The sequence below is a fragment of the Arachis stenosperma genome, chromosome 5, assembly GCF_014773155.1.
Source record: "Arachis stenosperma cultivar V10309 chromosome 5, arast.V10309.gnm1.PFL2, whole genome shotgun sequence".
NCBI classification, from domain to species: Eukaryota; Viridiplantae; Streptophyta; class Magnoliopsida; order Fabales; family Fabaceae; genus Arachis; species Arachis stenosperma.
In genome coordinates this window covers 109,990,778-110,015,793 of record NC_080381.1, presented here as the reverse complement: position 1 = coordinate 110,015,793, position 25,016 = coordinate 109,990,778, and the positions used below count along the sequence as shown (strand labels likewise).

General features: G+C 43.4%; 2 non-coding genes across 2 annotated transcripts; both read left to right on the top strand.

The window, feature by feature from the left end:
- The first annotated feature begins 11,572 nt into the window (after window positions 1-11,572).
- LOC130984790 (small nucleolar RNA R71) lies at window positions 11,573-11,680 on the top strand. The gene has a single exon (XR_009088700.1). It is a non-coding gene; the product is annotated as a small nucleolar RNA R71 (small nucleolar RNA).
- Window positions 11,681-21,262: 9,582 nt separating this feature from the next.
- On the top strand, window positions 21,263-21,370 carry LOC130984359 (small nucleolar RNA R71). The gene has a single exon (XR_009088299.1). It is a non-coding gene; the product is annotated as a small nucleolar RNA R71 (small nucleolar RNA).
- The last annotated feature ends 3,646 nt before the right edge of the window (window positions 21,371-25,016 follow it).

The window sequence follows — 25,016 nt, the reverse complement described above, 5'->3', positions numbered from 1 at the left end:
AGGCCCGAGATGGGGGGATTGATGACCCGAGCTTGGTATGCCGAGTGGTTGGTGGTGGTACCTGCAATGACACTCCGATGCTTAAGTTAGCATGGGTCTAAGCAGATATTGAGTAGAATTAGAGTGTGTGTTATACCTGGGTGCTCCAGTGTATTTATAGTAGTTGGCCGTGATCTTCCCTGGATAAGATATTCTTATCTTATCTTATCCTTTTGGGAGTTTTATCTTTATCTTTGTGGAACCGCCTTTCCTAGGCCTTTTCGGCCTTTAGGTCTTGGGCTTCGTTCCTTTTGGGCTTCTTTAGCTTTATTGTCCGAGGTCCGACCTCAGGCATGGGCCTGGGGATGAGGTCGGACCTTCTATGAACTTTGCCGAGTTTGGGGAGCTCGGTCAGGGTATGAACAGTGCCCCTGCCCGAGTTCGTCCTTGAGAGGTCGAGCTCGGGCATAGTAGTTCTTTTCAAAATTCAAAATGGCCGTTTTCTGCATTTATGCATTTTACCGTTTCTCCTCGATTTCGTTCGGGCTTTGTGAAGGCATATTTACTTGCCCCTTTCCTCCTTTTCTTCGTTTATTCTGTTCCTTTCTGTTTTTTCTAAGTTTTCGCCATCTTCTTCTTCGAGCACCGCTCCTTCTTTCACTTTGTTCTTCTTCCTCAAATCTTTCTGTGCGTTTTTCCGGGGTTTCCTCTGCGCCGCCGTTTCGTTCCCCTTGCTGTCGGAGCTCGCCGTTTTCTTTCTTTCTAGGTTTGTTCGTCTCTTTTCTTTTGTACTCATATGCTGTTCTTTGTGTGGCTCTTTGTCTGTTTCTTTTTCTCTATGCCTGGGTTGCCCCGAAAAGAGGCGCCGCCATTGCTCTGTTTGCTTGTATATGGGGGGGCTCTCTCTGGTATTTTGTTGCTGCATTTCTTCTATAAAGATCTTTGTTTCTTGTTTTGCTGAATGGGTTTTCGCTGTCTGCTTTTATGTGATTGTTGCTTGCTGTTGTATTCTTCTTTGTAGGCAAGAATTTTATGTCTCGAAAGGTTTTTCAAGCAATGTCGACCAAGATTCCAAGTGGTCTTGGCTGGGTAGATCCTGGTCCTCTAAGAGTCCCTTCTGTTGTAGATTCTGAGTATTTAGCTAGGTTCCGTAGGGAGTGTAGCATTTGTGAGAATAGAGAGTCTGAGCGGGATTATGAGCTAGTAGCCCCGGAGTCCGAGGAGAGAGTGTGCTTCCCGCCTTTAGAAAGTTCCGAGAAGCTTTTCTTTTATGCTTACGATTGTTTTTTCTCTAAGCTGGGTGTCCGACTTCCCTTTACTGACCTGGAATCCGAGGTGCTGTGGTCTTGTAATCTTGCCCCTACGCAACTCCATCCCAATTCTTGGGCGTTTTTAAAGCTGTTCCAACTTTTGTGTCAGTTTTTGGGCGTCTCCCCCTCTGTTTCTCTTTTTTCCTATCTGTTTGTGTTGACGAAACCGGGGTCGGGTGGAGGAAGGTGTCTTGGGTCTCTTTTAGGCTAACCAGGGAAAGAAGTTTTGTACTTTGTACGATGAGTCCTTTCATGATTTTAAGAACTATTATTTCAAGGTCCGGGCTGCTGGGGACGTCCGACCTTTCTTTCTAGATGAGAGTGGGGAGCCTTCTTTTCCTCTTTGTTGGCAAGAGAATGTAGTGTCGGTTAAGTATACCTTTGAGAGTCTAGATGAGGCGGAGCAGGCTTTTGTGGGTGTGTTGAGCAGTTTATGGGGTCGGGCACCTCACTTGGACACGAAGAAAATGTTGGGAGATCCAAGCCTTCTCCGTTCCGAGTTAGGTAGTTCCCGACCTCTCCGAGCTTCATCCTTTTAGTATTTTGCCTGTTTTGGTGGAATTCCTGTTTGTGATAATCCCTTTCTTTTTGTTTCTGCAGAGATGTCTTCTCAGGCGGATTCCATGAAGTTTCTTCGTCGGTCGAAGAAGTCTGCGGCTGCTCGGAATATCGAGGCTGAGGCTTCTGCCGATCTTCTCCGCAGAAGGCTACTGTGGGTGTTCAGACTCGGTCGAAGACCATTCCGACTCCTCAGTTCCGAGCTATAACTCAAGATCCTCCGACCTCTGGGCCCGGTCACCTTTCCCCGCCTTCGACCTCGGGTCCTCCCCCCAAGAAACAGAAGACCTCTCAGGAGCTTGCGGGTTTTAATGACAAGGATTTTGATGCCCTTGGTTGGATTGAACAGCATATTCTTCCTCAGACTTTTATTTCTACTGATGATGTGTCTATGGAGCATCATTTCAGTATATGGCGCGGAGCTGTGTCCGGATGGCCATCTTCATGCCGCTATTGCCCAGGAGTTCAAGAAATCCCCCATTGGTGCGACCAGCTCCCGACTTGAGAAGGCTCAGTCTGATCTTGATAAGATTAGTCAACTGAAGGCTGCCAGGATTACTGAGCTGGAGATCTCTTTGGAGGAAGAGAAAACTAGGGCTACCGCGGCTGTGGCGGCGGCGAAGACATCTGAGGAGATGGCGAAGGTGGCGACGGAGAACTATACCAAGCTGTATGCCGAGCTTGTGGAGACGAAGGAGAAGTTGCAATCGGCTCGGGATGATTTTTACGAGCTGGAAGATAATGTGGCCAAGGGTATGGATGCTATGTTTGTGAATTTGAGGGATCAGATCCGGGTTCTTGCTCCTGACCTGGATCTGAGCTTATTCAGTACGGATAACATTGTTGTGGAGGGAAAGATTGTTCCTGCCCCTGCCGAGGATGAGGTTCCGGTGTCCGACCCCAAGGCTCCGGTGTCCGACCTCAAGGTTCCGGTTGCGGATCCGACTTCAACTTTGGCCGGGGATGGTTCTGGCGTGGAGGTTTTAAACCGGGATGACGGTGTCGTTGATGCAGTCCCAGTTTCCATTTTTCCTCCGCAGCCTTCTGTTGATGTGGAGACCGGAAAGGTCCTTGATCCTCTGTGATCTTTTGTTTTTGGCCTTTTACCCGGCCTGTGGGTTCTTTTTGCTTTTTGGATGTTTTTCGTGAACGCTTTGGACACCTTTCTGCTATTTAGCTACTTGTAGTAACTTTTTAGCTTATTATGCGGTGTTTTTGCGCTTTTGACTTTTTGTTCCGCTTTTTATGCTTTGTAGTTGTTTTTTGGATAGCAACTTTTTAGCTAGCGTTTTGCAACTTTTGTTTTGAGGCTTCTTCCTTGGATCCGGGCTTTTCTTCGGACCTCGGGCCTTTGAGTACCTCCTTTTGTTAGGTCCGACCTTTTCGTTGGTCGGCCCTTTAAGTTATTTTTGTAATCTCTTTTTATTTGGCTTTTTTTTTTTTGAGCCTTTTCAGAGTTACTTTATAACTTCTCACATTAATTTGAACCTCGTCGCTTTTATCTTTGCCGACCTTGTATGGTCTCTTGACAAATGATTTTTTGCGTTTTGTCGAGCATAAATTAATGCGCCTTGGTGGGGTACTTTCTAGGATTTGTTTCGTCATGAGGAAGGAGAAAAGAAAATAGAAAATTCGATTAGTATTAAAAAGAAAGAATATTTACAAGTGTTTACCCTTGACTAGGTCGGGTGTTTATTTTAACCGGGTGTCTCATTAAAAAACCTTGTAGGGAAAAAGAGTACACCTCGGGTTAAATTTTCTAGCTGTAGTACCGTCTAGATTACAGGCGTGCCAGGCCCTGGGCAACTCGTTGCCTTCTAGGTCGGATACTTTGTAATAGCCTGTTCCTAAGACTTCTGTTACCTTGTAGGGCCCTTTCCAATTTGCGGCTAGCTTTCCTTCTCCCGACTTTTGTGTTCCGATGTCATTTCGGATTAGAATTAGGTCGTGGATGGAGAAGCTTCGCTTTATAACTTTCTGATTGTATCTGAGGGCCGTTCGCCGTTTTAAGGCTTCTTCTCGAATCCGGGCTCTTTCTCGGACCTCGGGGAGGAGGTCGAGTTCTTCCCTTTGTGCCTGTGGGTTATCTTTTTCATTGTAGAAGATGATTCTGGGTGACCCTTCACCTATTTCGATAGGAATCATTGCCTCCATCCCATAAGCTAGTCGGAACGGTGATTCTCCCGTTGTAGAGTGTGGGGTTATCCGATATGCCCATAGTACCTGGGGGAGCTCCTCGGCCCACGCCCCTTTGGTCTCTTGGAGTCTTCGTTTTAACCCGGCCAAGATGACTTTATTTGCAGCCTCTGCTTGCCCATTGGCTTGTGGGTGCTCCACTGATGTGAATTGCTGTTTGATTTTTAGTTCGGCCACCAATTTCTGAAAACTTGTGTCCGTGAATTGTGTTCCATTGTCTGTTGTGATGGAGTAGGGGACTCCGAACCTTGTGACAATGTTTTTGTATAGGAATTTGCGGCTTTTCTGAGCCGTAATGGTGGCTAAGGGTTCAGCTTCGATCCACTTTGTGAAGTAGTCGACCCCTACTATGAGGTATTTGACTTGCCCCGGTCCTTGTGGGAACGGGCCGAGTAAATCGAGTCCCCATTTTGCGAAGGGCCATGGCGCAGTGATGCTGATAAGGTCTTCAGGTGGTGCCTTGTGAAAATTGGCGTGTTTTTGGCAGGGGGGGCATATTTTCACAAACTCTGTTGCGTCTCTTTGCAAGGTCGGCCAGTAGAACCCGGCCCTGACTACTTTTTTGGATAGTGCCCGAGCTCCGAGATGGTTCCCGCACATGCCTTCGTGGACTTCTTCGAGGACGCCTTTTGTTTCTGAGGTCGGAACGCACCTAAGGAGGGGATTTGAGAATCCTCTTTTGTATAATATGTCGTGAATTAGTGTATAATTCTGGGCGTCCTTTGTAAGCCTTTTAGCTTCTTTTCTTTCGGCGGGGAGAGTTCCTGACCTCAGGTAGTTGAGTATGGGGGTCATCCATCCTTGCTGTTGGTTGGATGTATTTAGTATTTCTTCCTCTCTTGGCACGGAGGGAGATTGTAAGGTTTCCTGGAGAAGACTTCTGTTGTTGCCTCCGGGCTTGGTGCTAGCAAGCTTTGAGAGGGCGTCTGCCCGGGCATTTTGTTCCCGAGGTATGTGCTGGATTTGTATTTCTGCGAAGTGGCGTAATTGTGCCTGTGTTTGGTCCAGGTATTTTTTCATAGTTGGGTCTTTGGCCTGGTAACTTCCATTTACTTGTGATGTGATGACCTGGGAGTCGCTGAAGATCGCGATTCTCTGGGCTCCGACCTCTTTGGCTAGCTTTAGACCAGCTAGTAGGGCCTCGTATTCAGCTTGGTTGTTTGAAGCCTGGAACTCGAATTTTAGGGATAGTTCTATCCGCGTTCCTTGGTCGCTTTCGAGTATGACCCCGGCTCCGCTTCCCATTTTGTTTGAGGACCCGTCGACATATAGGTTCCATGAGAGTGGGGTTCCAGGGGTCTCAGTGTATTCTGCGATGAAGTCGGCTAGATATTGAGATTTTATGGCAGTCCGGGCTTCATAGTGGAGGTCGAACTCGGACAGTTCCACCGCCCATTGTAGTATTCGTCCTGCCAGGTCTGTTTTTTGCAGGATGTGTCTCATGGGTTGGTCTGTCCGGACTTTGATGGTGTGGGCTTGAAAGTAGGGACGGAGCCTCCGGGCTGTGAGCACTAGGGCGTAGGCGAATCTTTCTATCTTTGATAGTTTAATTCGGCCCCTTGTAGTGCCTTGCTTACGAAGTATATGGGGTGTTGTCCTTGATCATTTTCTCGTATTAGCGCTGAAGCGACTGCCCGATGTCCGACCGAGAGGTATAGTACGAGCTCTTCCCCTTTTAAAGGTCGGTTAGGATGGTGGCCGCCCGAGGAATTCCTTGAATTCTTGAAAGGCTTTTTCGCACTCCGGGGTCCACGAGAAGGGTTTCCCTTTCTTTAGGAGTGAGTAGAGAGGTAGTGATTTTATCGCTGATCCTGCCAAGAATCTTGATAGGGCGGCCAGTCTTCCATTCAGTTGTTGTACTTCTTTGACACATGTCGGGCTCTTCATATTGAGTATTGCTTGGCATTTGTCCGGTTTGCTTCGATGCCCCTTTGAGTCAGCATGAAGCCTAAGAACTTTCCGGCTTCTGCGGCGAAGGTGCACTTCGTCGGGTTAAGTCTCATGTTGTGTTTTTCTGAGGGTGCCGAAGACACTGGCGAGGTCGGTCAGCAAGTTTGTCTTCCTGTGTCTTTACCAGCATGTCGTCGACGTACACCTCCAGTTGTAGTCCGATGTGCTCTGAGAACACTTTGTTCATTAGCCTCTGGTAGGTTGCCCCTGCGTTCTTCAGCCCGAAGGGCATTACTACGTAGCAGTAGTTTGCCCTTGGGGTTATGAACGAGGTCTTTTCTTGGTCAGGTCCGTACATCGGGATTTGGTTGTATCCTGAGTATGCGTCCATGAAGGAGAGATATCTATAGCCTGAGGCTGCATCTACTAAGGCGTCGATGTTTGGTAGTGGATATGGATCTTTGGGGCAGGCTTTGTTGAGATCCGTGTAGTCGACGCACATTCTCCATTTTCCATTGGGCTTTTTTACCAGGACCACGCTTGCGAGCCATAGGGGGTATTTTACTTCCCTAATGAACCCTGTATCTAGTAGTGCTTGTACTTGTTCCTCTATTGCTTGCATGCGTTCGGGCCCGAGCTTTCTGCGTCTTTGTTGGACAGGTCGGGATCCTGGGTACACTGATAGCTTATGGCACAACAGGTCGGGGCTTATGCCTAGCATGTCGGAGGCTCTCCAGGCGAAGAGGTCGGAATTCTCCCTTAAGAGGGTTATGAGTTCCTCTTTTAAGCCCGCTTCGAGGTTTGCCCCTATGTTTGTCGTTTTTTCAGGTGTGCTCCCAATCTGGACTTTTTCGGTTTCTCCCTCTGGTTGTGGTCGAAGATCTTCTCGGGCTTGGACTCGTCCGAGTTCTATCGTGTTGATCTCTTTCCCTTTTAGGCTTAGGCTTTCGTTGTAGCATCGTCGTGCTAGTTTTGGTCGCCCTTTAGGTAGCGATTCCTTTGTGGTGGGGAACTTCATACAGAGGTGTGGGGTCGAGACTATAGCTGCCAGTCTGTTTAAGGTTGGTCGCCCAATGAGGGCATTGTATGCTGAAGTGACGTCGACTATAATGTAGTCGATGCTTAATGTTTTAGATTGCTCGCCTTTTCCAAAGGTAGTGTGTAGCGAGACGTATCCTAAGGGATGGATTGGGGTGTCCCCTAGCCCAAATAGGTCGGTGGGATAGGCTTTTAGCTCTTTTTTCTTCAAGTCCGAGTTTGTCGAAAGCCGCTTTGAACAGGATATCTGCTGAGCTTCCCTGGTCAATCAGGGTTCGATGTAAGTTGGCGTTTGCTAAAATAATGGTGATTACCATTGGATCGTCGTGCCCGGGTATTATCCCTTGAGCATCTTCTCGGGTAAATGAGATAATAGGTAGCTCGGGCAGGGGACTGTCTTCTCGGATGTGGTAGACTTCTTTGAGGTGCCTTTTCGCGAGGATCTGGATGTTCCTCCGCCTGCGAAACCTCCGTTTATCATGTGTACGTGTCTTTCAGGGGTTCGTGGGGTTCGTTCTGCCCGATCTTCGTTATCTCCCCTCCTTCTCTTCTTGGTCTCTTCTCCTTTCTCTGCTATGTATCTGTCGAGTTTCCTTCTCTGGCTAGTTTTTCTATAACATTTTTTAGGTCGTGGCAGTCGTTAGTAGAATGGCCATAAAGTTTGTGGTATTCACAGTACTCGGACCGATCTCCCCGCTCCCTTGTGTTTTAGAGGTCGGGGTGGTGGGATCTTTTCGGTGTGGCATACTTCTCTGTAGACGTCTACTAGGGAGACTCGGAGGGGGGTGTAGCTGTGGTACTTCCGCGGCTCGTCCGAGTTGGGTTCTTCTTTCTTCTTCTGTTCCCGATCTCGATCTCGGAGCGGTAGGTTGATTCTTTTCTAGAAGAGTCTCTCAGCTGGGAGGTTTCCTCCATGTTGATGTATTTTTCTGCCCGCTCCTGCACCTCGTATAGAGAGGTCGGGTATCGTTTGGATAGGGATTGGCTAAACGGTCCCTCTTTTAGGCCGTTTGCCAGTCCCATGATGGCTGCTTCAGTGGGCAAGTGTTGTATGTCCAGGCAGGCTTTGTTGAATCGCTCCATGTATTCTCGGAGAGTTTCTTGGTTACCTTGCTTGATCCCGAGTAGACTGGGGCGTGTTTTGTCTTGTCCTTTTGAATAGAGAACCTTGTTAGGAATTTTTTGGTTAGGTCCTCGAAGCTGGAGATTGATCCTGGTGGCAGGTTGTCGAACCACTTCATGGCCGACTTGGTGAGGGTGGTGGGGAAGGCTTTGCACCGAATCGCGTCGGAGGCGTCGACTAGGTACATTCTGCTTCTGAAGTTGCTGAGGTGGTGACTTGGATCGGTGGTGCCGTCGTAGAGGTCCATATCGGGCGGTTTGAAGTTTCGCGGTACCTTCTCCTTCATGATCTCTCGTGTGAAGGGATCATGATTGCCTTCGGGGGTGGTGCCGCGTTCCGTCCGGTCCTTCAGGTTGGCCTCTATTTTCCGTAGTTTTTCTTCTAATTCTCTGCGCTTGCGAGCTTCCCTCCTCAGATCTTGTCCAGTTTCTTTCTGCTTTTTTACGCCCTCTTCGAGTTGTTTCAGCCGGTTTTGCTGTGTCCGAACTGCTTCTAGAATTTCCGAGCTTTCGGGATTTTGGGGATCTTGGTTTGGGAGTGATGTCTTTGGGCGATTCTGTTTGTTTCCTCCTGGAGTGCGTGGTGATAGAGGGCTGTCCGGTCGTTCTCCGGTGTCAACTTCCTCCTCTTGTTCTGATGTAGCGTGGTTATTGTTGGGAGGGTCGTCCGCCATGGTAAGGGATGACTTCCAGGTCCCCGGCAACGGCGCCAATGTTCCGAGGGTTACCTGAAACGCGCAGCTCGGTCGTCTTAGGGAGGCCCGAGATGGGGGATTGATGACCCGAGCTTGGTATGCCGAGTGGTTGGTGGTGGTACCTGCAATGACACTCCGATGCTTAAGTTAGCATGGGTCCAAGCAGATATTGAGTAGAATTAGAGTGTGTGTTATACCTGGGTGCTCCAGTGTATTTATAGTAGTTGGCCGTGATCTTCCCTGGATAAGATATTCTTATCTTATCTTATCCTTTTGGGAGTTTTATCTTTATCTTTGTGGAACCGCCTTTCCTAGGCCTTTTCGGCCTTTAGGTCTTGGGCTTCGTTCCTTTTGGGCTTCTTTAGCTTTATTGTCCGAGGTCCGACCTCAGGCATGGGCCTGGGGATGAGGTCGGACCTTCTATGAACTTTGCCGAGTTTGGGGAGCTCGGTCAGGGTATGAACAGGAGGTATACAGATGCTACTCCCATATGCAGCTGTAATGGGGTTAGCATATGACCCCAGAGTCCTTTTGGACTGTTCATTCCCACTTATGTCCATGATGGAGAAAAGGGAATTGATGTGAATAGTAATCAAGATATATATGTATATATATTTTTTTGAAAAGAGGAAAGATAAAAACAACAAAGAGACACCAAACTTAAAATTTTTCAGAAAATCAAACATGAATTTTCGAAAACCTAAAGAAAAACACAAAGAAGACACCAAACTTAGAATTTTTAAAAGATCAAAAAGGGACCAAGAACAAGTAATTTCGAAAAATTAAAAGAAAAACAAAAGCATGCAATTGACACCAAACTTAAAATATGAAATTATACTCAAATAAAAGACTCTAAACCAACAAAATAAAACAGTCCTAATCTAAGCAACAAAATAAACCGTTAGTTGTCCAAACTCGAACGATCCCCGGCAACGGCGCCAAAAACTTGGTGCATGAAATTACAATCACACTTTGCAATCCCGCACAACTAACTAGCAAGTGCACTGGGTCGTCCAAGTAATACCTTACGTGCGTAAGGGTCGATCCCACGGAGATTGTCGGCTTGAAGCAAGCTATGGTTATCTTGTAACTCTTAGTCAGGATATCAAAAATTATCAGGATTGATTGTAAAAAGCAAAAGAACATGAAACAGGTACTTGAATTGCAGTAATGGAGAATAGGTTGAGGTTTTGGAGATGCTCTGTCTTCTGAACCTCTGCTTTCCTACTGTCTTCTTCTTCAAACACGCAAGGCTCCTTCCATGGCAAGCTGTATGTAGGGTTTCACCGTTGTCAATGGCTACCTCCCATCCTCTCAGTGAAAATGTTCAACGCGCTCTGTCACAGCACGGCTAATCATCTGTCGGTTCTCAATCAGGTCGGAATAGAATCCAGTGATTCTTTTGCGTCTGTCACTAACGCCCAGCCCTCAGGAGTTTGAAGCTCGTCACAGTCATTCAATCCTTGAATCCTACTCAGAATACCACAGACAAGGTTTAGACCTTCCGGATTCTCTTGAATGCCGCCATCAATTCTAGCTTATACCACGAAGATTCTGATTAAGGAATCCAAGAGATATCTACTCAATCTAAGGTAGAATGGAGGTGGTTGTTAGGCACACGTTCATAGGTGGGAATGATGATGAGTGTCACGGATCATCACATTCATCCGGGTTAGGAACAAGTGATATCTTGGAATAGAAGCAAGCGTGATTGAATGAAAAACAGTAGTAATTGCATTAATCCATCAAGACACAGCAGAGCTCCTCACCCCCAACCATAGGGTTTAGAGACTTATGCTACAGAAGATACAATGAGAAACGTGTAAGGTGTCATGAGGTACAGATACAATGTCAAAAGATCCTATTAATAGTGAACTAGTGATCTAGGGTTTACAGAAATGAGTAAATGACAGAAAAATCCACTTCCGGGCCCACTTGTTGTGTGCTTGGGCTGAGCATTGAAGCATTTTCGTGTAGAGACTCTTCCTGGAGTTAAACGCCAGCTTTTATGCCAGTTCGGGCGTTTAACTCCAATTTTTATGCCAGTTCCAGCGTTAAACGCTGGGAATTCTGAAGCTGATTTGCAACGCCAGTTTGGGCCATCAAATCTCGGGCAAAGTATGGACTATTATACATTGCAGGAAAGCCCAGGATGTCTACTTTCCAACGCCATTGAGAGCGCGCCAATTGGGCTTCTGTAGCTCCAGAAAATCCACTTCGAGTGCAGGGAGGTTAGAATCCAACAGCATCTGCAGTCCTTTTCAGTCTTTGAATCAGATTTTTGCTCAGGTCCCTCAATTTCAGCCAGAAAATACCTGAAATCACAGAAAAACACACAAACTCATAGTAAAGTCCAGAAAAGTGAATTTTAAATAAAAACTAATAAAAATATGCTAAAAACTAACTAAATCATACTAAAAACATACTAAGAATAATGCTAAAAAGCGTATAAATTATCCGCTCATCAGTACTGCCTGGTGCAGCTTGCATTCCAGACAGACTTTGAGAAATCAAATTGACTTGCTGAGTCAGTATTTTGTTCTGAGCAAATATGGCATTCAGAGTATCAATCTCAAGAACTCCTTTCTTCTGATTTGTCCCATTGTTCACAGGATTCCTTTCAGAAGTATACATGAATTGGTTATTTGCAACCATTTCAATTAGTTCTTGAGCTTCTGCAGGCGTTTTCTTCAGATGAACAGATCCTCCAGCAGAGCTATCCAAAGACAACTTGGACAGTTCAGACAGACCATCATAGAAAATACCTATGATGCTCCATTCAGAAAGCATGTCAAAGGGACATTTTCTGATCAATTGCTTGTATCTTTCCCAAGCTTCATAGAGGGATTCACCTTCCTTCTGTCTGAAGGTTTGGACTTCCACTCTAAGCTTACTCAATTTTTGAGGTGGAAAGAACTTTGCCAAGAAGGCATTGACTAGCTTTTCCCAAGAGTTCAGGCTTTCTTTAGGTTGTGAGTCCAACCATATCCTAGCTCTGTCTCTTACAGTGAAAGGGAATAGCATAAGTCTGTAGACTTCAGGGTCAACCCCATTAGTCTTGACAGTGTCACAGATTTGCAAGAATTCAGCTAAAAACTGATGAGGATCTTCCAATGGAAGTCTATGGAACTTGCAATTCTGTTGCATTAGAGAAACTAATTGAGGCTTAAGCTCAAAGTTGTTTGCTCCAATGGCAGGGATAGAGATGCTTCTCCCATAGAAGTCGGGAGTAGGTGCAGTAAAGTCACCCAGCATCTTCCTTGCATTGTTGGCATTGTTGTTGTTTTCGATTGCCATGGGTTCTTCTTGTTTGAAGATTTCTATTAGGTCCTCTACAGAGAATTGTGCCTTAGCTTCTCTTAGCTTTCGCTTCAAGGTCCTTTCAGGTTCAGGGTCAGCCTCAACAAGAATGCTTTTGTCTTTGCTCCTGCTCATATGAACAGAGAACAAGAAAATGTGGAATCCTCTATGTCACAGTATAGAGATTCCTTGTGGTGTCAGAGGAACAGAAAAATAGAAGGAAGAGGTAGAAGAATTCGAACTTAGTGAGATAGAGTTCGAATTGTGCATTGAGGAGGAGTGGTACTCCATAAATAGAAGGATGTGAGAAGAGGGGAAGAGATTTTTCGAAAATTAGTTAAAAAGATTTAAAAAAAAACATTTTGAAAAAAAGATTTTGAAGAAGATATGATTGAAAACTTTTTTTTTGAAAAAGATGTGATTAAAAAGGTATGATTGAAAAGTTATGGTTTTAAAAAGATGTGATTGAGAAGATATGATTTGAAAACAATTTTAAAAAGATTTGATTTTAAAAATTAATGACTTGGCTAACAAGAAAAGATATGATTCAAACATTAAACCTTTCTCAACAGAAAGGGTAACTTGCTTGAAATGTTGAATCAAATCATTAATTGATAGCAAGTATTTTTGAAAAAAGAAAGGAAAGAAATTGATTTTGAAAAAGATTTGATTGAAAAGATATGATTTGAAAAAGATTTGATTTTGAAAAACTTTGAAAACTTGAAAAAAATTTGCATTAAAAACAAAATCTTCCCTCTTGTGCCATCCTGGCGTTAAACGCCCAGAATGGTGCACATTCTGGCGTTTAACGCCCAAAATGCTACCTTTTTGGGCGTTAAACGCCCAGCCAGGTATCCTGGCTGGCATTTAAATGCCAGTTTTCCTTCTTCACTGGGCGTTTTGAACGTCCAGCTTTTTCTGTGTAATTCCTCTGCTGTATGTTCTGAATCTTCAATTCTCTGTATTATTGACTTAAAAAGACACAAAGTAAAATATTTTTGGATTTTTAATAATCAAAATGCAACCAAAATCAAATGACAATGCATGCAAGACACCAAACTTAGCAGTTTGTATACTATTGACACTAACAAAATGAGAATGCATATGAGAAACAACAAAACACTCAAGTCAAGAGAATTTAAAGATCAGAGCAAGGAAATCATCAAGAACATCCTGAAGATTAATGAAGACACATGAATGAATGCAAGAAGAACAGAAACATGCAATTGACACCAAACTTAAAATGAGACACTAGACTCAACAAGAAACATAAAATATTTTTGGTTTTTACGATTTTGTAATTTTTTTTGGATTTTTTCGAAAATTAAGTGGAAAAGAAAATAAAGGTATCAAAATTCTTAATGAGAATTCCAGGAATCATGCAATGTTAGTCTAAAGCTTTAGTCTAAAGAAATTAGACATGGATAGCCAAGCTTCAGAAGGACATTGCATTCAAGAGCTAAATTGATGAGAATCAATCAGCTTTGGTGATGATAAGATCATCACCTTGAGACACTAGAATTCATTCCTAAGAACTCTGAAAAATACCTAATCTAAGCAACAAGATGAACCGTCAGTTGTCCATACTCGAAACAATCCCTGGCAACGGCGCCAAAAACTTGGTGCACGAAATTGTGATCACTGCTTTTCACAACTCAATTAATCCCTAGTAATGGCCCCAAAGACTTGGTGCTCAATACCATGGCATCACAACTTCACACAACTAACCAGCAAGTGCACTAGGTCGTCCAAGTAATAAACCTTACGCGAGTAAGGGTCGATCCTACGGAGATTGTTGGTATGAAGCAAGCTATGGTCATCTTGTAAATCTCAGTCAGGCAGACTCAAATGGTTATGGATGATATATGAATAAAACATAAAATAGAGGATAGAGATACTTATGCAATTCATTGGTGAGAATTTCAGATAAGCGTATGGAGATGCTTTGTCCCTTCCGTCTCTCTGCTTTCCTACTGTCTTCATCCAATCCTTCTTACTCCTTTCCATGGCAAGCTGTATGTTGGGCATCACCGTTGTCAATGGCTACAGTCCCGTCCTCTCAGTGGAAATGTTCAACGCACCCTGTCACGGCACGGCTATCTAGCTGTCGGTTCTCGATCATGTCAGAATAGAATCCAGTGATTCTTTTGCGTCTGTCACTAACGCCCCACAATCGCGAGTTTGAAGCTCGTCACAGTCATTCAATCATTGAATCGTACTCAGAATACCACAGACAAGGTTTAGACCTTCCGGATTCTCTTGAATGCCGCCATCAATTCTAGCTTATACCACGAAGATTCCGATTAAAGAATCCAAGAGATAAACATTAGAGCCTTGTTTGCTTGTAGAACGGAAGTGGTTGTCAGTCACGCGTTCATAAGTGAGAATGATGATGAGCGTCACATAATCATCACATTCATCAAGTTCTTGAGAGCGAATGAATATCTTGGAATAAGAACAAGCTGAATTGAATAGAAGAACAATAGTAATTGCATTAATACTCGAGGTACAGCAGAGCTCCACACCTTAATCTATGGTGTGTAGAAACTCCACCGTTGAAAATACATAAGAACAAGGTCTAGGCATGGCCGTGAGGCTAGCCTCCCAATGATCTAAGATAGCATAAAACTACTCAAAGAAAGCTACCAAGATGAAAAATACAATAGTAAAAGGTCCTACTTATAGGGAACTAGTAGCTTAAGAATTACAAAGATGAGTAAAAGACATAAAAATCCACTTCCGGGCCCACTTGATGTGTGCTTGGGCTGAGCATTGAAGCATTTTTGTGTAGAGACTCTTCTTGGAGTTAAACGCCAGCTTTTGTGCCAGTTTGGGTGTTTAACTCCCATTCTTGTGCCAGTTCCGGCGTTAAACGCCGGGCAGTTGGTGCACGAAATTGTGATCATCAATGGCGCCATCAACATGGTACGCACAATTGCAATCTCAACTCTTTATCACAACTCCGCACAACTAACTAGCAAGTGTACTGGGTCGTCCAAGTAATAAACCTTACGCGAGTAAGGGTCGATCCCACAGAGATTGTTGGTATGAAGCAAGCTATGGTCACCTTGTAAATCTCAGTCAGGCAGACTCAAATGGGTATAGATGATGAATAAAACATAAAGATAAAGATAGAGATACTTATGCAATTCATTGGTGAGAATTTCAGATAAGCGAATGGAGATGCTTTGTCCCTTCCGTCTCTCTGCTTTCCTACTGTCTTCATCCAATCCTTCTTACTCCTTTCCATGGCAAGCTGTATGCAAGGGTTTCACCGTTGTCAGTGGCTACCTCCCATCCTCTCAGTGGAAATGTTTAACGCACCCTGTCACGGCACGGCTATCCAGCTGTCGGTTCTCGATCATGTCGGAATAGAATCCAGTGATTCTTTTGCGTCTGTCACTAACGCCCCACAATCACGAGTTTGAAGCTCGTCACAATCATTCAATCATTGAATCCTACTCAGAATACCACAGACAAGGTTTAGACCTTCCGGATTCTCTTGAATGCCGCCATCAGTTCTAGCTTATACCACGAAGACTCTGATCTCACGGAATGGATGGCTAGGTTGTCAGGCGAGCACTCGTTTGTCAGGCGAGCAACAACCATGCGTCGTGTATCAGGAATCCAAGAGATATCCACCCAATCTAAGGTAGAATGGAGGTGGTTGTCAGTCACACGTTCATAGGTGAGAATAATGATGAGTGTCACGGATCATCACATTCATCAAGTTGAAGAACAAGTGATATCTTGGAACAAGAACAAGCTGAATTGAATAGAAGAACAATAGTAATTGCATTAATACTCGAGGTACAGCAGAGCTCCACACCTTAATCTATGGTGTGTAGAAACTCCACCGTTGAAAATACATAAGAACAAGAGTGATCATTGGCTTCGGTCCCAAAGAGGGAACCAGAAGAACCAAGATGAAAATACAATAGTAAAAGGTCCTACTTATAGGGAACTAGTAGCTTAAGAATTACAAAGATGAGTAAATGACATAAAAATCCACTTCCGGGCCCACTTGGTGTGTGCTTGGGCTGAGCAATGAAGCATTTTGGTGTAGAGACTCTTCTTGGAGTTAAACGCCGGCTTTTGTGCCAGTTTGGGCGTTTAACTTCCACTTTGGTGACAGTTCCGGCGTTTAACGCTGGGAATTCTGAAGGTGACTTTGAACGCCGGTTTGGGCCATCAAATCTTGGGCAAAGTATGGACTATCATATATTGCTGGAAAGGCCAGGATGTCTGCTTTCCAACGCCGTTGAGAGCGCGCCATTTGGGCTTCTGTAGCTCCAGAAAATTTACTTCGAGTGCAGGGAGGTCAGAATCCAACAGCATCTGCAGTCCTTTTCAGTCTCTGAATAAGATTTTTGCTCAGGTCCCTCAATTTCAGCCAGAAAATACCTGAAATCACAGAAAAACACACAAACTCATAGTAAAGTCCAGAAAAGTAAATTTTAACTAAAAACTAATAAAAATATACTAAAAACTAACTAAATCCTACTAGAAACATACTAAAAACAATGCTAAAAAGCATACAAATTATCCGCTCATCACAACACCAAACTTAAAATGTTGCTTGTCCCCAAGCAACTGAAAATCAAATAAGATAAAAAGAAGAGAATATGCAATGAACTCCAAAAATATCTATGAAGATCAGTATTAATTAGATGAGCGGGGCTTTTAGCTTTTTGCCTCTGAACAGTTTTGGGATCTCACTTTATCCTTTGAAATTCAGAATGATTGGCTTCTTTAGGAACTCAGAATCCAGATAGTGTTATTGATTCTCCTAGTTAAGTATGATGATTCTTAAACACAGCTACTTTATGAGTCTTGGCCGTGGCCCAAAGCACTCTGTCTTCCAGTATTACCACCGGATACATACATGCCACAGACACATAATTGGGTGAACCTTTTCAGATTGTGACTCAGCTTTGCTAGAGTCCCCAATTAGAGGTGTCCAGGGTTCTTAAGCACACTCTTTTTGCCTTGGATCACAACTTTATTTCTTTCTTTTTCTTTCTTTTTCTCTTTCTCCCTTCTTTTTTTTCGTTTTTTTTTCGCTTCTTCTTTTCTTTTTTTTTGTATTCACTGCTTTTTCTTGCTTCAAGAATCATTTTTATGATTTTTCAGATCCTCAGTAACATGTCTCCTTTTTCATCATTCTTTCAAGAGCCAACAAATTTAACATTCATGAACCACAAATTCAAAAGACATATGCACTGTTCAAGCATACATTCAGAAGACAAAAGTATTGCCACCACATCAAAATAATTAATCTGTTATAAAATCTGAAATTCATGCAATTCTTCTCTTTTTCAATTAAAAACCTTTTTCATTTAAGAAAGGTGATGGATTCATAGGACATTCATAACTTTAAGGCATAGACACTAATGATCATAAGACACAAACATAGATAAACATAAGCATAGAAATTCGAAAAACAGGGGAATGAAGGACAAGGAGATTAAAGAATGGGTCCACCTTAGTGATGGCGGCTTGTTCTTCCTCTTGAAGGTCTTATGGAGTGCTTGAGCTCCTCAATGTCTCTTCCTTGCCTTTGTTGCTCCTCTCTCATGATTCTTTGATCTTCTCTAATTTCATGGAGGAGGATGGAATGTTCTTGGTGCTCCACCCTTAGTTGTCCCATGTTGGAACTCAATTCTCCTAGGGAGGTGTTCAGTTGCTCCCAATAGTTTTGTGGAGGAAGGTGCATCCCTTGAGGTATCTCAGGGATTTCATGATGAGAGGGGTCTCTTGTTTGCTCCATCCTTTTCTTAGTGATGGGCTTGTCCTCATCAATGAGGATGTCTCTCTCTTTGTCAACTCCAACTGAGTAACAGAGGTGACAAATGAGATGAGGAAAGGCTAACCTTGCCAAGGTAGAGGACTTGTCTGCCACCTTATAAAGTTCTTGGGCTATAACCTCATGAACTTCTATTTCTTCTCCAATCATGATGCTATGGATCATGATGGCCCGGTCTAGAGTAACTTCGGACCGGTTGCTAGTGGGAATGATTGAGCGTTGGATGAACTCCAACCATCCCCTAGCCACGGGCTTGAGGTCATGCCTTCTCAATTGAACCGGCTTCCCTCTTGAATCTCTCTTGCATTGGGCGCCCTCTTCACAAATGTCAGTGAGGACTTGGTCCAACCTTTGATCAAAGTTGACCCTTCTAGTGTAAGGATGTTCATCTCCTTGCATCATGGGCAAGTTGAATGCCAACCTTACATTTTCCGGACTAAAATCCAAGCATCTTCCCCGAACCATTGTAAGCCAATTCTTTGGGTCCGGGTTCACACTTTGATCATGGTTTTTGGTGATCCATGCATTTGCATAGAACTCTTGAACCATCAAGATTCCGACTTGTTGAATGGGGTTGGTAAGAACTTTCCAACCTCTTCTTTGAATCTCACGTCGGATCTCTGGATATTCACTCTTTTTGAGTTTGAAAGGGACCTCAGGGATCACTTTCTTCAAGGCCACAACTTCATAGAAGTGGTCTTGATGCACCCTTGAGATGAATCTCTCCATCTCCCATGACTCGGATGTGGAAGCTTTTGCCTTCCCTTTCCTCTTTCTAGAGGTTTCTCCGGCCTTGGATGCCATAGATGGTTATGGAAAAACAAAAAGCAATGCTTTTACCACACCAAACTTAAAAGGTTTGCTCGTCCTCGAGCAAAAGAAGAAAGAAGAGAGTAGAAAAAGAAGAAGTAGAGGAGATGGAGTTGGCTTTGTGATTCGGCCAAAGGGAAGAAGTAGTATTTAGGTTGTGTGAAGATGAAGGAGTGAAGATGGGTTTATATAGGGGTGGAGAGAGGGGTAGGGTTCGGTTATGGGAGGGTGAGTTTGGGAGGGAAAGTGGTTTGAATTTGAATGGTGAGGTAGGTGGGGTTTTATGAAGGATGGATGTGAGTGGTGAATAGAATAGTGGGATTTGATAGGTGAAGGGTTTTTGGGGAAGAGTGGTTGAGGTGATTGGTGAATGGGTGAAGAAGAGAGAGGGTGGTGGGGTAGGTGGGGATCCTGTGGGGTCCACAGATCCTGAGGTGTCAAGGAAAAGTCATCCCTGCACCAGGTGGCGTGCAAAAATGCATTCTGAGCCAATTCTGGCGTTAAACGCCTTGCTGGTGCCCATTTCTGGCGTTTAACGCCAGGTGCTTGCCCTTTTCTGGCATTTAACGCCAGTCTGGTGCCCCTTTCTGGCGTTAAACGCCCAGAATGGTGCCAGACTGGGCGCTAAACGCCCAACTGCTACTCTTACTGGCGTTTAAATGCCAGCAAATTCTCCTCCAGGGTGTGTTGTTTTTCATTCAGTTTTTCATTCTGTTTTTGCTTTTTCAATTGATTTTGTGACTTCTCATGATCATCAACCTACAGGAAACATAAAATAACGAAGAAAAATAGATAAAATATAACATTGGGTTGCCTCCCAACAAGCGCTTCTTTAATGTCAGTAGCTTGACAGAGGGCTCTCATGAGCCTCACAGATACTCAGAGCAATATTGGAACCTCCTAACACCAAACTTAGAGTTTGAATGTGGGGGTTCAACTCCAAACTTAGAATTTGATTGTGGCCTCCCAACACCAAACTTAGAGTTTGACTGTGGGGCCTTTGTTTGGCTCTGTTTTGAGAGAAGCTCTTAATGCTTCCTCTCCATGGTGACAGAGGGATATCCTTGAGCCTTAAACACAAAGGATTCTTCATTCACTTGAATGATCAATTCTCCTCTGTCCACATCAATCACAGCCTTTGCTGTGGCTAGGAAGGGTCTGCCAAGGATGATAGATTCATCCATGCTCCTCCCAGTCTCTAGGACTACGAAATTAGCGGGGATGTAATGGTCTTCAACCTTTACCAGAACATCCTCTACAAGTCCATAAGCTTGTTTCTTTGAATTGTCTGCCATCTCTAGTGAGATTCTTGCAGCTTGTGCCTCAAAGATCCCTAGCTTCTCCATTACAGAGAGAGGCATGAGGTTTACACTTGACCCTAAGTCACATAGAGCCTTCTTGAAGGTCATGGTGCCTATGGTACAAGGTATTGAAAACTTCCCAGGATCTTATCTCTTTTGAGGTAATTTCTGCCTAGACAAGTCATCCATTTCTTTGGTGAGCAAAGGAGATCCGTTCTCCCAAGTCTCATTACCAAATAACTTGTCATTTAGCTTCATGATTGCTCCAAGGTATTTAGCAACTTCCTCTTCAGTGACATACTCATCCTCTTCAGAGGAAGAATACTCATCAGAGCTCATGAAAGGCAGAAGTAAGTCCAATGGAATCTCTATGGTCTCATTTTGAGCCTCAGATTCCAATGGTTCCTCATTAGGGAACTCATTGGAGGCCAGTGGACGTCCATTGAGGTCTTCCTCAGTGGCGTTCACTGCCTCTTCCTCCTCTCCAAATTCGGCCATGTTGATGGCCTTGCATTCTCCTTTTGGATTTTCTTCTGTATTGTTTGGAAGAGTACTAGGAGGGAGTTCAGTAATTTTCTTGCTCAGCTGTCCCACTTGTGCCTCCAAGTTTCTAATGGAGGACCTTGTTTCATTCATGAAACTTTGAGTGGTTTTGATTAGATCAGAGACCATGGTTGCTAAGTCAGAGTGGTTCTGCTTAGAATTCTCTGTCTGTTGCTGAGAAGATGATGGAAAAGGCATGCCATTGCTAAACCTGTTTCTTCCACCATTATTGTTGTTGAAACCTTGTTGAGGTCTCTGTTGATCCTTCCATGAGAAATTTGGATGATTTCTCCATGAAGAATTATAGGTGTTTCCATAGGGTTCTCCCAGGTAATTCACCTCTTCTATTGAAGGGTTCTCAGGATCATAAGCTTCTTCTTCAGATGAAGCATCCTTAGTACTCCTTGGTGCATTTTGCATTCCAGACAGACTTTGAGAAATCAAATTGACTTGCTGAGTCAATATTTTGTTCTGAGCCAATATGGCATTCAGAGTATCAATCTCAAGAACTCCTTTCTTCTGATTTGTCCCATTGTTCATAGGATTCCTTTCAGAAGTGTACATGAATTGGTTATTTGCAATAATTTCAATTAGTTATTGAGCTTCTGCAGGCGTCTTCTTCAGATGAAGAGATCCTCCAGCAGAGCTATCCAAAGACATCTTGGACAGTTCAGACAGACCATCATAGAAAATACCTATGATGCTCCATTCAGAAAGCATATCAGAGGGACACTTTCTGATCAATTGTTTGTATCTTTCCCAAGCTTCATAGAGGGATTCTCCTTCCTCCTGTCTGAAGGTTTGGACTTCCACTCTAAGCTTACTCAATTTTTGAGGTGGAAAGAACTTTGCCAAGAAGGCATTGACTAGCTTTTCCCAAGAGTTCAGGCTGTCTTTAGTTTGTGAGTCCAACCATATCCTAGCTCTGTCTCTTACAGCAAAAGGGAATAGCATAAGTCTGTAGACCTCAGGGTCAACCCCATTAGTCTTGACAGTGTCACAGATTTGCAAGAACTCAGCTAAAAACTGATGAGGATCTTCCAGTGGAAGTCCATGGAACTTGCAATTCTGTTGCATTAGAGAAACTAATTGAGGCTTAAGCTCAAAGTTGTTTGCTCCAATGGCAGGGATAGAGATGCTTCTCCCATAGAAGTCGGGAGTAGGTGCAGTAAAGTCACCCAGCACCTTCCTTGCATTGTTGGCATTGTTGTTGTTTTTGGCTGCCATAGGTTCTTCTTCTTTGAAGATTTCTGTTAGGTCCTCTACAGAGAGTTGCGCCTTAGCTTCTCTTAGCTTTCGCTTCAAGGTCCTTTCAGGTTCAGGGTCAGCTTCAACAAGAATGCCTTTGTCTTTGTTCCTGCTCATATGAAAGAGAAGAGAACAAAAAAATATGGGATCCTCTATGTCACAGTATAGAGATTCCTTGAGGTGTCAGAGGAACAGAAAAATAGAGGGAAGAGGTAGAAGAATTCGAACTTAGTGAGATAGAGTTCGAATTGTGCATTGAGGGGGAGTGGTACTCCATAAATAGAAGGATGTGAGAAGAGGGGAAGAAATTTTCGAAAATTAATTAGAAAGATTTTAAAATCATTTTGAAAAAAATTTTGAAGAAGATATGATTGAAAACTTTTTTGAAAAAGATGTGATTAAAAAGATATGATTGAAGAAGTTATGGTTTTAAAAAGATATGATTTGAAAAGATATGATTTGAAAAACAATTTAAAAAGATTTGATTTTAAAAATTAATGACTTGCCTAACAAGAAAAGATATGATTCAAACATTAAACCTTTCTCAACAGAAAAGGCAACATACTTGAAATGTTCAATCAAATCATTAATTGTTAGCAAGTATCTTTGAAAAAGGAAAGAAATTGATTTGAAAAAGATTTGATTGAAAAGATATGATTTGAAAAACATTTGATTTTGAAAAACTTAAAAAAAATTTGATTTGAAAACAAAATCTTCCCTCTTGTGCCATCCTGGCGTTAAACGCCCAGAATGGAGCACATTCTGGCGTTTAACGCCCAATGCACTTCCCTTTTGGGCGTTAAACGCCCAGCCAGGCACCCTGGTTGGCGTTTAAATGCCAGTCTGCCTTCTTCACTGGGCGTTTTGATCGCCCAGCTTTTTCTGTATAATTCCTCTGCTACATGTACTGAATCTTCAGTTCCCTGTATTATTGACTTGAAAATAGAACCAAGATCAAATAAACAATGCATGCAAGACACCAAACTTAAAATAAGACACTAGATTCAAACAAGAAACATAAAATATTTTTTTGGTTTTTATGATTTTTTAATTTTTTTGTGCTTTTTCGAAAATTATATGAAAAAAAAGAAAATAAAGGTTTCAGAATTCTTAATTAGAATTCCAGGAATCATTGCAATGCTAGTCTAAGACTCCGGTCCAGGAATTAGACATGGCTTCACAGCCAGCCAAGCTTTCAAAGAAAGCTCCGGTCCAAAACACTAGACATGGCCAATGGCCAGCCAAGCCTCAGCAGATCATTGCTCCAACAGCAAGATTGATAGAAATCAACAAGCTCTTGTGATGATAGGTTGAAACCTCGGTCCAGTCCAATAAGATTAGACATGGCTTCACAGCCAGCCAGACTTCAACAGATCATCATGAAACTCTAGAATTCATTATTAAAGAAATTCTGAAAAAATAAAATACCTAATCTAAGCAACAAGATGAACCGTCAGTTGTCCAAACTCAACAATCCCCGGCAACGGTGCCAAAAACTTGGTGCACGAAATTGTGATCATCAATGGCGCCATCAACATGGTACGCACAATTGCAATCTCAACTCTTTATCACAACTTCGCACAACTAACCAGCAAGTGTACTGGGTCGTCCATGTAATAAACCTTACGCGAGTAAGGGTCGATCCCACAGAGATTGTTGGTATGAAGCAAGCTATGGTCACCTTGTAAATCTCAGTCAGGCAGACTCAAATGGGTATAGATGATGAATAAAACATAAAGATAAAGATAGAGATACTTATGCAATTCATTGGTGAGAATTTCAGATAAGCGAATGGAGATGCTTTGTCCCTTCCGTCTCTCTGCTTTCCTACTGTCTTCATCCAATCCTTCTTACTCCTTTCCATGGCAAGCTGTATGCAAGGGTTTTACCGTTGTCAGTGGCTACCTCCCATCCTCTCAGTGGAAATGTTCAACGCACCCTGTCACGGCACGGCTATCCAGCTGTTGGTTCTCGATCATGTCGGAATAGAATCCAGTGATTCTTTTGCGTCTGTCACTAACGCCCCACAATCGCGAGTTTGAAGCTCGTCACAGTCATTCAATCATTGAATCCTACTCAGAATACCACAGACAAGGTTTAGATCTTCCGGATTCTCTTGAATGCTGCCATCAGTTCTAGCTTATACCACGAAGACTCTGATCTCACGGAATGGATGGCTCGGTTGTCAGGCGAGCACTCGTTTGTCAGGCGAGCAACAACCATGCGTCGTGTATCAGGAATCCAAGAGATATCCACCCAATCTAAGGTAGAACGGAGGTGGTTGTCAGTCACACGTTCATAGGTGAGAATGATGATGAGTGTCACGGATCATCACATTCATCAAGTTGAAGAACAAGTGATATCTTGGAACAAGAACAAGCTGAATTGAATAGAAGAACAATAGTAATTGCATTAATACTCGAGGTACAGCAGAGCTCCATACCTTAATCTATGGTGTGTAGAAACTCCACCGTTGAAAATACATAAGAACAAGAGTGATCATTGGCTTCGGTCCCAAAGAGGGAACCAGAAGAACCAAGATGAAAATACAATAGTAAAAGGTCCTACTTATAGGGAACTAGTAGCTTAAGAATTACAAAGATGAGTAAATGACATAAAAATCCACTTCCGGGCCCACTTGGTGTGTGCTTGGGCTGAGCAATGAAGCATTTTCGTGTAGAGACTCTTCTTGGAGTTAAACGCCAGCTTTTGTGCCAGTTTGGGCGTTTAACTCCCACTTTGGTGCCAGTTCCGGCGTTTAACGCTGGGAATTCTGAAGGTGACTTTGAACGCCAGTTTGGGCCATCAAATCTTGGGCAAAGTATGGACTATCATATATTGCTGGAAAGCCCAGGATGTCTGCTTTCCAACGCCGTTGAGAGCGCGCCATTTGGGCTTCTGTAGCTCCAGAAAATCCACTTCAAGTGCAGGGAGGTCAGAATCCAACAGCATCTGCAGTCCTTTTCAGTCTCTGAATCAGATTTTTGCTCAAGTCCCTCAATTTCAGCCAAAAAATACCTGAAATCACAGAAAAATACACAAACTCATAGTAAAGTCCAGAAAAGTGAATTTTAACTAAAAACTAATAAAAATATACTAAAAACTAACTAAATCCTACTAGAAACATACTAAAAACAATGCCAAAAAGCGTACAAATTATCCGCTCATCAGCAGTTTTGACCTAATTTGGAACGCCAGTTCGGGCCATCAAATCTTGGGC